Source organism: Nannospalax galili, unplaced genomic scaffold, assembly GCF_000622305.1.
Source record: "Nannospalax galili isolate Female #2095 unplaced genomic scaffold, S.galili_v1.0 scaffold1437, whole genome shotgun sequence".
Lineage (NCBI taxonomy): Eukaryota > Metazoa > Chordata > Mammalia > Rodentia > Spalacidae > Nannospalax > Nannospalax galili.
Genome location: NW_008341050.1, coordinates 1,791,655 through 1,802,953, shown reverse-complemented (window position 1 = coordinate 1,802,953; position 11,299 = coordinate 1,791,655). Strand labels below are relative to the sequence as shown.

Genomic DNA, 11,299 nt, shown 5'->3' with positions numbered 1-11,299 from the left:
TGTAAGTGCATCCATGATGTGCAATGCCTGCAGAGGCCAGAAGAAGGCATCAAATCCTCTGGAACTGGAGTTAAGGATGGTTGTTAGCTACTCTGTGGGTGCTAGGTCCTCTAAAAGAGCAGTCTCAAATAATTTCATTTTTGAAACTGTCTTAATAAACACCAACTCTGTCTGCCTCATGCTATCTTGTGGTGATATCAAAAATTCCGGCTTTAGGGCCAGTGAGATGGTTCAGGGGAGAAAGGTGCCTGCCACCAAGCCTGACAACCTGAGTTTGAGCCCCAGGACACACCCAGTACAAGGAGAGAACCAACTCCCTTGGGTTGTCCTCTGACCTCCACACATGGGCTGTGACACACGATTACCACCGACAAAGTACTAAATAAAATGTAATGGAAACTAATATGAGCTCCACGACTCTTGGCTGCTCCATGGCTTGGTGTCTCTGGCCCGAGCTTCACCACACTGAGAGGGACACCACAGTGCTGAGGACAGTACCAGGAGTACTTCTGGCACCTTCCTGAGTACGCAAGGAACAAGTGGTACTGACTTCTGTCCAAGAAGGTCCTTTCCAGGCTGCCTATTCTTAAACCAGTCCCCCTGGCACTGGGTCTCCATTTCTACAGCTCAAAAGTGAAGCGGGGCATTTAGGAGATAGATGGTCAGTGGATAATGTGCATGCATTACAGGCAAGAGTATCTGAGTTCTGATCTCACCTCCCACTTGGCAGCATGGGCTTAAAACTGGATGGTGCAGACAAGAAGATCTTGGGGGTTCACTGGTCAGTCACCAGTTCCAGGTTCAATGAGAGACCCTGTCTCAAAAATAAAAATAAATAAATAAATAAATAAATAATAAATAAATAAGGGGCTGGAGACGGCTTAGCAGTTAAGAGCACTGAGTGCTCTTGCAAAAGAACAGGGTTTGGTTCTCAGCACCCACATGGCAGCTAACAACCATCCATAACTCCAGTTCCAGGGGATTTGACGCTCTCTTCTGACCTCCACGGGCACTGCATGACATGGGTGCACTTACATGCATTCAGGCAATACACTCATATACATAAAAAATTAAAAAAAAAAAACATGCCGGGCAGAGGCGCCTTTAATCCCAGCACTTGGGAGGCAGAGGCAGGCGGATCTCTGTGAGTTCAAGGCCAGCCTGGTCTACATAGTGAGTTCCAGGACAGCTGGGGCTACAAGGAGACCTTGTCTCAAAAAGACCAAAAAAAAAAAAATTAATTAAAAAAATAAATAAAAAGTGGAGAGCATTTGAGGTGACACCCAGTGTTGACCTCTGGCCTCCACATGTGCACACATTAACCTCCCCTGCTGCCCATGCAAGTAAAAAGAAAAAAAAGGAGGAGGGGATCGGTGTTGGTGTTAGTCCACGTACTTGAGAGGTTGAGGCAGGAGGATCAGAGTTGATCACCAGCCTAGGCTACATAGCAAATTCAAGGGCACCTTGGGGCACAGAGAGATCCTGTTTCAAAATAAAAAGGGGCTGGGGATGTAGCTCAGTAGTAGACCCTTGCCGCGTATGCAAGGCCCTGGGTTTAATCTTTATCATTGTACCAAAGCAAACACATAACCAATAAGGGCTGGAAAGATGGCTCAGTGGTTAAGAGCAGGTACTGCTCTTGCAGAGGACCCCAGTTCAGTTCCCAGCACCCCCAATTCCAGGGAGATTGGATGCCTCTGACCACCACAGGCACATACACACAGTGCATAGACCCATGCTCAGACACAAACACAAGTGAAAAGGTAAGGTTTGGACTAGGCATATAGCTCCGTGGTGGAGTACTCACCTAGCATGAGCTCTACCCCTAGTACCACATAAATAAGAAACAATGTGAGGGGCTGGAGAGATGGCTCAGCAGTTAATAACACTGGTTGCTCTTGCAAAGGACCCAGATTTGAGTCCCAGCACTTACATGGTGATTAACAACCGTCTATAATTCCAGTTACAGGGGATCTGATGCCCTCTTCTGACCTCTATGGGCATTGTAGGACAGCCATGCACTTACATCCAGACAATACACTCATACACATAAAAAATAAAAATAAATAAGCCAGGCATGGTGGTGCACACCTTTAGTCCCAACACTTGGGAGGCAGAGGCAGGCAGGTATGTGTGAGTTCGAGGCCAGCCTGGTGTACATAGTGAGTTCTAGGCTAGCTGGGACTACAGGGAGATTCTGTCTCAAAAAAGACCAAAAATAAATAAACTTAATTAACTAATTTAAAAACTGGGCTAGAGTTCAGCATGGTAGTTTTAACTTATAATCTCAACACTCAGGAGATGGAGACAGGAGAATCAGAAGTTTGAGGCCAGCCTCAGCTATGCAGATAGTAGGAGGCTAGCCTTGACTACCTGAGATTTGTCTCAACTAGAAGCTAGGATTGGACTAGGATTGGGGGGTGGAGGGAAGCCTGTTGAGGACACTGCCCCTTGGTGGCCACTTCCGGCATAGCGGGGAGGCGAGGATGTGTCATTTGCTATTCGGATGACCACCAGAGGGCAGAAGAACACAATAGTCACTGAGTTAAACTCACCCCCCGACACACACCTCTCCATCCTCACCCCTTGGTAGCCTTATCTGTGTCCTCTCTGCCCTCCACCTAAGTCCACAGCAACCCTAGGAAGGATGTAGCTCTGACTCTCTGGAAAAAAAGACTTCTCTGAAACTCTTCTCTGGAACATGCTTAATACAGCCACTCAATCAAGAGAAGAGGCCAGAGCACCTACAAAATGCCAGGTCCCAAGCTGGCCATGGCGGCTCATGTAATCCCAGTTCTCCAGAGGCTGAGGTAGGAGGATGACTAACCGGGTGTTTGAGACCAGCCAGAGCTACAGAAACCTTGTCAAAAACACTCATGCAAGGGGAGAGATGGAAAGAGGGGGAAGGGAGAGAGGGAGAGAGAGAGGGACGGGTTAGCGGCCAAGGCGCCATTTTCAGTCTTTTAGGGTACTGATGAACAGGAGAGGCCCACGTTCTGCCCAGATGGGATTCATAATCTTGTGGGGGAGACAGAGACCAAATTTTGTTAGAGGTGGTCCTGGATGTGGGGTACATGAAGGCCAAGTGCAAAGGCCTACAGGTAGGGAAAGCTTGAGCTCCTCTAGAGAGGAGGCCAGTTTGGTTTGTTGGAAAATTCCCTACCCGCCAGAAGTAATGAAGAACTGATGATACCTGCCCAGCATGGAAGAATCTGGAACGCAGCCAGTCACTAAGGGTCACAGAGCTGGGTGTGGTGATACACACCTGTAGTCCCAGAACTAGGGAGCTGGAAGCAGGAGGATCAGGAGTTCAAGTTTGGCTAAGTAGTGAATTTGAGTCCAGCCTGGACTACATGAGACCCTGTCTCAACAAAAGAGAAGGTTGAAGTTGGGTGTGGTTGCACTCTACTTTAGTCCCAGCACTCAAGAGGCAGAGACAGATGGATCTCTGTGAGATTGAAGCCAGCCTGGTCTACATAGTGAGTGCCAAGCCAGCTGGGGCTACAGGGAGACCCTGTCTCAAAAAGACCAAAAAGAGTGGGGGGAAGGAAGGTTAAAAAATATTTAAAAGGGAATAGCCCAGCTTGGGGGTGTACGCCTTTAATTCCAGCACTCAGGAGGCAGAGGCAGGCAGGTCTCTCTGAAGATGATTCTAGCCTGGTTGGTTAACATATAGAGTTCCAGGTCAGCTGAGGCTACAGGGAGACCCTGTCTCAAACAGACCAAAAAAAAAAAAGTCTAGGTTTGCTTTTTCATTTAATTTAATTTAATTATTTTTTATTTTATGTGTATGCGTGTATTGCCTGCATGTAGGTAAGTGCACCTGTGTCGTGCAATGCCCTCAGAGGTCAGAAGAGGCTGTCGGATGCCCTGGAACTGGAGTTATGGACAGTTGTTAGCTGCCATGTGGATGCTGGGATTCAAACCCAGGTCTTCTGCAAGAACAGTCAGTGTTCTTAACCTCTGAGCCATCTCTCCAGCTCCTATTATTTTTATTTTATGGGTATGAGCATATTCCTCTCATATAGGTTGGTACATTCATGCCATGCAGTGCCTTCAGAGGTCAGAAGAGGGCGTCAGATCCCCTTAAACTGGAGTTATGGATGGTTGTTAGCCTCCATGTGGGTGCTGGGATTCAAACCTGGGTCTTCTGCAAGAACAACTAGTGTTCTTAACTGCTAAGCCATCTCTCTAGCCCCAATTTGCGTATTTTTTTAGATTTGCATATTTAAAAAAATTTTTTTTGGTCTTTTTTTTTTTGAGACAAGGTCTCCCTCTAGCCCCAGCTTTCCTGGAACTCACTATGTAGACCAGGCTGGCCTTGAACTCACAGAGCTCCACCTGCCTCTGCCTCCCGAGTTGCTGGGATTAAAGGCATGCACCACCACTCCCAGCTTAAAATTTTTATATTTTATGTGTATGAGTGTTTTGCTTGCATGTATAACTGCACCACATGTGCAGTGCCCATGGAGGCCAGAAGATGGTGTCAAATCACTTAGAACTAGAGCTACAGATGGTTCTGGGAACCAGACCTGAGTGCAGCTGGTGCTCTTAACCGCCGGGCCATCTCTCCAGCCCTAGATTTGGTTGTTTTTTTGTTTTGTTTTGTTTTGTTTTGTTTTGTTTTTATAGTATATCACTCTGTAGCCCAAACTGGCCTAAAACTTGAGGCACTCCTCCTGCCTCAGCCCAAGCGCTGGGAATAAAGGCCTGTACCCCTACACAGCTTGGATTGTTTTTCTTTGAGACATTAACAACTTTATGTATTTATTGGGTACAGTGTGACTGGTTTTTGACTTAAGAGTTATTTTCTTTTCTTTCTTTTGGGGAGTATTTTTGACAGTCCTGGAAATAGAACCATGCATGCTGGGTAAGTTATTTTACCATTGAGTTACAGCCCCAGTTTGTTTGAGCACAGGGTCTCAATATGTAGCCCAGGTTGGCTTTTTTTTTTTTTTAAATGTGGAACACTTCACGAATTTCTGTGTCGTCCTTGCACAGGGGCCACGCTAATCTTCTCTGTATCGCTCCAATTTCAGTACACGTGCTGCCACAGCGAGCTCGGCTGGCCTTCCTCACCATTCCCCTGCCTTGGCCAGGTCCTCAGTGCTGGGATTTCAGGTAGACACAGTCACACCCACATCTGTGTGGTTCTGGTGTGTACAACATGTAGTGATCATGTGGAGGCACTTAGCAGGCTGCTTAGTATCACTTAGCATCACTTCAAACACTGAGCACATCTTTGCATAGAGAACTTTGGAAATCCTCTACTACGTATTTTGAAAAATACAATAAATTGTCTCAGATTCTAGGTCCCATACTGTTCGGTAGAACACCAGAACCTGTGCGTCCCAGGTAATTGTAATCTTGCATCCATTAACCACCTCCTGCGATCATTTCTCAGAATGCTTCTGTGGTGACAACCTTTTCAGCTTCCACCTGTGGGTGAGGTCATTTGGTGTCTAGGTCTGGCTTCTTCCAACCTGTGGGTGAGGTCATTTGGTGTCTAGGTCTGGCTTCTTCCATTTAGCATCATGTTCTCCTGGCTCAATTATATTGCTTCAAATGACACGATTTCCTTCTTCTTGGCTGACTAATATTCAACTATGCACAGACACTGCGTTTTCTTTATCTAGACATCTAAGAAGATACTTAGGCTCTGCATTGGGGAGAGTCCAAAGTAAAATGCTGAGGAATGACAGCACCCCAAACCTGAGGACGGTAAGTACCAGGAGAGAGGATAAAGAGCTCTGAGGCCAGTAAAGCCATGCTGCTAGACAAGGAGGGGCACATTCAGAGACATTATGGTTGAAATATAGACAAGAAACTTACCTGGGTCCTGGACAGTGGAGTCGGGGGTACACTTTGGGAGTGAATTTGTTTTTGTTATTATATAACCCTGATAGGCCTACAACTTGCTATATAGACCAGGCTGGCCTTGAACTCACAGGATCCATCTGCTTCTGCCTCCCACATGCTGGGATTAAAGGCATGCACCACCATGCCTGACTTTCTTTTTAAAAAAAATTTATTCATTCATTCATTGTTATGTGTATGAGTGTTTTGCCTGCATGTAAGTGCACCATGTGGGTGCAAATCTACAGAGACCAGAAAAAGGTGTTGGATCCCCTGGCTAAGGCCAGGATCTGTCATTGGGCAGAAGGTTTGGGTGGCCAACAACCCTGTGCTCTGGGCTCCACAGTGGAAGATGGTAGAGCTACTGACACAGAAGGAAATACCTTGAGCATGGATGATCTAATGTCCCCACTGTCCAGAGAGAGGCATGTAACTCACCCCTGATAACACAGGCGTCAGCATTAGGGGATGGGGCTATCTCAAGTTGAATCCCTGTAGTGGGCTGAGTCGGGATTCCTCAGCCCAGAGAGAGGGAGACCAAACACTCAGCGATAAGCTATGTCAAGCCAAGCAACACAGGCACAGGAGACTGAGCTCTGGAGGCCACTGCACAGAGCTGGAACCAGAAATGAAGCATCTGGAGAGGGTGTGCCCAGTAGGGGAGGGGACGAGGGGGTGATGTGGGGTGAGTGCAGTGGAGCCTTTCTCAATTCTGTTTAAGACAGGGTCTCCCGATACTGGAGAGATGCCTCAGCAGTTAAGAGCACTGACTGCTCTGTAGAAGACCCAGGTTTGAATCCCAACACCCACATGGTGACTAACAACTATCTACAACTCCAGTTCCAGGAGATCCAACACCCTCTTCAGGCCTCTGGGGCCACTGAACAACATAGGTACACTTACATACACGCAGGTGTAACATTCACACACATAAAATATAATTGATTTTTAAAAAGACAGGGTCGGGGCTGGAGAGATGGCTCAGCGGTTAAGAGCACTGACTGCCCTTACAGAGGACCTGGGTTCAATTCCCAGCACCCACATGGCAGCTATAAACTGTCCTTAACTCCAGTTCCAGGGTAATCCGAAGCCCTCTTCTGACTTCTGCAGCATTGCAGAAACAGGTGCACTCACATACATGCAGGCAATACACTCATACACATAAAATAAAAATAAATAAAATATTTAAAAAATAAAAAGACAGAGTCTCCCCGTAGCCCCAGCTGGCCTAGAGCTCATAATGTAGACCAGGCTGGCTTCAATCTCACAGAAATCCTGCCTCTGCCTCTCTGGTGCTGCATCTAAAGGTGTGTGCCACCATGCCCAGCACTATTCTCCACTATTGTTGGGTTTAGCATCCTGTGTATGCTCCCTCAGCCCAACTAGAGTTACTCTTCCATTCAGGGGAGGTTACATGTGCTATAGGACTGGCTGATGACCCACCATGGGCCCTGTCCTTACTGCCCAAGAGGAGCTATCTCTTGTCAGGATTGGGACCAATATCCCTAAGTCCAAAAGAAGTCTGTTTTACTGGGATGTCTCTCACTTGCTCCCACACTTCAGGGAACCAGGCATCCAATCAAGGAGGTGGGCAGGAGCCAGTCTGAAGCCAAGGGGAGGTAGGCTGGGTCAGGACAAGCCATGACATGTCTGGATCCCACAGGACAGACATGCACACAGTAAACATTCTAGGAACACTCAGAGAGGGTACCAGCAGGTGCAGGCTTGCTCTAAACACCCGCCAAGCTGTGTGCTGGAAGTCCGAGGGGCAGAGGTGACTGCAGCAGTCGGCCTGGCTTTCAGCCTTGTATTCTGATGTTGGAAGCTGAGGGTCTGGAGCTGGAGTTCAGTTGGTAGAGTGCTGGCCAAGCATGCACCAAGATCTGAATTCAGTTCCCACCATGCTATAAACAGGGTGTGGTGGTGCACAATTGTAACAGCCCTTGGAAGGTAGAACCAGATGGATCAGAAGTTCAAATCATCCTTGCCTACATAGCAAGTTTGAAGTCAGCCTGGGCAACCTGAGACCCTGTCTCAAATAAACAAAACCAGGACTTTGAGAAGCTCATGGGCGTAGCTTACTTTCTTCCTGAGTTCTCTTAAACCCAGAGTTTACATTAAAATTAATTTTCATAAATTCTAATTTTCTTTATTTTTTTCTGATCTTTTTGAGACAGGGTCTCCCTGTAGCCACACTTGGCCTGGAACTCACTGTGTAAGACCAGGCTGGCCTTGAACACGCAGAGCTCCACCTGCCTCTGCACGTGCCTCAGGCACGTGCCACCACACCCAGCTATAAATTCTAATTAAACACTGCAAAACTTTGGTTTAGAGGAAGGAATTAAAAAGTTTTTGGAATAAAATCATTTTCATTAACAAACAAAACATAACACAGCTGGTTTAAGGTGGTCAAACACGGAGCTGGAGAGGTGGCTCAGTGATTAAGAACACTGGTTGTTTTTGCAGAGGACCCGGGCCAGTTCCAGGTGACGCCCTGCTCTCTTCTGACCTCTGAGGGCATTGCACAAGACAGGTGCACTTAAATACATGCAGGCAATACACTCATACACATAAAATAAAAATATTAAATAAAATATATTAACAATTATTTTTTTTAAAGGTCAAACGCTTGCCCAGCCCCAACATGAACACATTTCTGTGAGCCTCTGCACGGTGAGCACACGGTGGCCACTGGGGAGCAGTGGAGATGCTAATGACCAGGTTCATATGGGCTTTGCAGTACCACTATCAATAGGCTACGGTTTTCACAGTTAAGTTGGTCACCAGAGCCCGTTTTCCAATTCTTCAGCTTGAACTTCTTGATTAGAGAAGCCCCTCTATTACAGGCCTGCTCTGCTTCAGCACCTCATTCAAACCCTCACAGAGCTCACTCTGCTTCTGGAACACTTCAGAAACTGTCTGACCTCAAAAATGCAAGGGCCACCAGACTACTGCTCCATCAGCTGGGCTCCCTGAGGCTCCTGGTAAGTGATATCAGGCTTTTTGGGCTCAGCATTACCACATCCATGGAAGCCGCCAGTGATGACCTGCCCCAGTGTGTGCCCCACTGCAGAGTCCACAGCCATACCAGCTGCGGTGGTTGCAGTATGGGCCATCAGGCCTGGTTGCCAGGGTACAGTGGCAGGTGAGCCAACTGCAGATGGTGGGGCTGCTGCCGGAGGCTGAGCTGAGGTGCTGACCTGGGAGCAGTTCTCATCCTAGGGGCCTAGCTGGCCAGAGGGGATATTTAGGAATTGAGGTTATGACTTTTTGTTTATGCAAAAGCCCTGCGGCATTTCTGGAACCTGATGGCCTGGGGTGGCTGAGTCCTTGCATCCAATCCTTTTCCCTTTCCTCTTCATTTCCTTTGCACCATTTCTTTTAAAACTAGTCAACCGTTGGGCTGGGTGTGGTAGTGCACGCCTTTAATCCCAGCACTCAGGAGGCAGAGGCAGGAGGATCTCTGTGAATTCAAGGTCAGCCTGGTCTAGATACCGAGGTCCAGGCTAGCTGAGGCTACATTGAGATCCTGTCTCAAAAAGACCAAAACAAGAAAACAAAACAAAAAACTAGCCTACCATGAAAGACTGTGAGGTCCAACTCTAGCCAATGGGGAAATTCTGTGCTCTTGTGTTAGGGATAAAAACCCAGCAAACTTTTGGGTTGGTTGAGCTTGCTCTATCTGAATGGTGAAACACATCCTTTTGCAAAAGTAAAAGCTGCCTGATGGAGTTACCTTCACTTTGTCTCCATGTTCTTTGTGAGCTGTCAGTAGGGTCCTTGGATCTCAGATTTCTAATTATGCTTCAAAAAAAACAAAACAAAAAGCAAAATCAGGGACCAGTGAGATGGCTCAGCAGGTAAAGGTGCTTGCCCTCAAGCCCAATGACCTGAGTTCAACGCCCCAGGACCCACATGAAAGACCATTGTAAGAGGCAGCGTTTTCCAAGGCTCTCAGACTGCAGTTTTTGTGGCTGTCTTGTCTTATCTCAGTCTAAGACTGAGCTCAAAGTGCTCTTGATAATTTGAGTATAAGCAGAAGCTCCCAAAATCCTTACTGTTACTTTTACATATATCAACAAGCACACTTATTATTAGCGTACATAAGGTTCTTGTGAACACATTTGTCAGTACTTACTCATCCACCACACAGAACAAAGTTACAGTGAGGTAGTTTATCATCAACATCTGCCCCTTCCTTCCCATCTGCCTGGATCCGCAGAGGCTCAGGTCTTTCTCAGTTCTCTTCTAGACCACCACAAAGCCCTGAGCACCTCCCTGCCTGTTCTAGTTTGCCTTCAATTGCTGTGACAAACAAACTAACCAATACCAATGTGGGGAGGAAAGGGTTTATTTCATTTACATCTCCCTGGTCACAGTAAATCACTGAAGTGAGCCCAAGGTAGGAACTCAGGGCAGGAACCTGGAGACAGGAGCTGAAGCACAGGCCATGGAGGAATGCTGTTTATCGGCTTGCTCCCCTGACCCATGCTCAGCCTGCTTCCTTATACAATATAGGGCCACCTGCCCAGGGGTGGCACTACCCACAGTGGGCTGGTCTCTCCCATATCACTCAACAATCAAGAAATTACCCCACATGCATGGCCACAGGCCGGTCCAATGGAGGCAGTTCCTCAAATTAGGCTCCTCAACCCAGGTGTGTCAAGTTGACACTAAAGCTATCCAGCATACTGCTCTACTCCCCCTCCAACCCACCCGCTCACTGTCTACAGAACCCTGGTACTCATCCTTCCCTCTGTACCCACATTGTGCTTTAATGGCTCCTTTCAGCATTCTGTGGGAGAAACTCATCAAATAGCTGATGGAGGTGAGCTTTGTGGGTCTATGACCTGTGCAACTGCCCAGGGCCCCAGGCTTAGAAGAACTCTACATGTGACTTAATATTCCACTACTGTAGCCTTGCAGTTCTTAATATTCTGGGGACAAGCATACCTTTTCCTCCCCAAGTGGGTATTGGTCAAAGTGTTTTGTCATAGCAATAAGACAGTTAACTAAGACAGGGAGCCTTTTAAAAATTATTTTTCTCACTGAGCGTGGTGGCGCACACCTTTAATCCCAGCACTTGGGAGGCAAAGGCAGGTGGAGCTCTGTGAGTTCAAGGCCAACCTGGTCTACATAGTGAGTTCCAGGCCAGCTTGGGCAACAGAGAGACCCTGTCTCAAAAAGACAAAAAAAATTATTTTTCAAATTTTGTGTATGAGTATTTTGCCTGCATGTATGTAAGGGCACCCATGTGTGCAATGCCCATGGAGGACAGAAAAGGGCATCAGATCCTCTGGAACTGGAGTTACAAATGGTTGTTGGCCATCATGAGAGTCCTGGGAACCGAACCCAAGTTCTCTGCAAGTGCGACCAGTGCTCCTAACTGCTGACCCATCTCTCCAGCACCTGCCTTTTTATTTATTTTTATTTTATGTGTACA

The 11,299-nt window shown here is 47.2% G+C and overlaps 1 non-coding gene and 1 pseudogene across 1 annotated transcript; both read right to left on the bottom strand.

Moving 5' to 3' along the window:
- Positions 1 to 4,956: 4,956 nt before the first annotated feature.
- LOC115070979 lies at positions 4,957 to 5,063 on the bottom strand. The gene has a single exon (XR_003850084.1). It is a non-coding gene; the product is annotated as a U6 spliceosomal RNA (small nuclear RNA).
- A 3,503-nt stretch (positions 5,064 to 8,566) lies between these two features.
- On the bottom strand, positions 8,567 to 9,103 carry LOC115070976 (annotated as a pseudogene).
- Between the last annotated feature and the right edge of the window lie 2,196 nt (positions 9,104 to 11,299).